Below are 320 nucleotides of genomic sequence, written 5' to 3' on the forward strand. Positions count from 1 at the left end.
CCGCCTGTGGGAACCTCTGCCAGCCAGGCTGCCCGCTCACAGCTCCGGGGCCCAGGGCAGCCGGCCTGTTCTGCCGCCACCAGGGCATCCCCCATCCTGAAAGTGAGCCCTTCCGCTCCCTCCTCCGCAGGCCGTGGCCTCAGTAGTCGGTGAGCGGGTACCGCAGGAAGATGAAGACCAGGATGATGCAGGAGGCGGCCAGGGCGGAGCTGGTGATGTTGAATAGCCGGGCGGTCTTGGCGTCCTCCACCGCGCCGTTCAGGTCATTGAGCAGCTTCTTGTCCCGGACCTGCGGCCAGAGGAGAGGGGAGCCAGGGTGC

This window comes from Myotis davidii, unplaced genomic scaffold (assembly GCF_000327345.1).
Source record: "Myotis davidii unplaced genomic scaffold, ASM32734v1 scaffold880, whole genome shotgun sequence".
NCBI lineage: Eukaryota > Metazoa > Chordata > Mammalia > Chiroptera > Vespertilionidae > Myotis > Myotis davidii.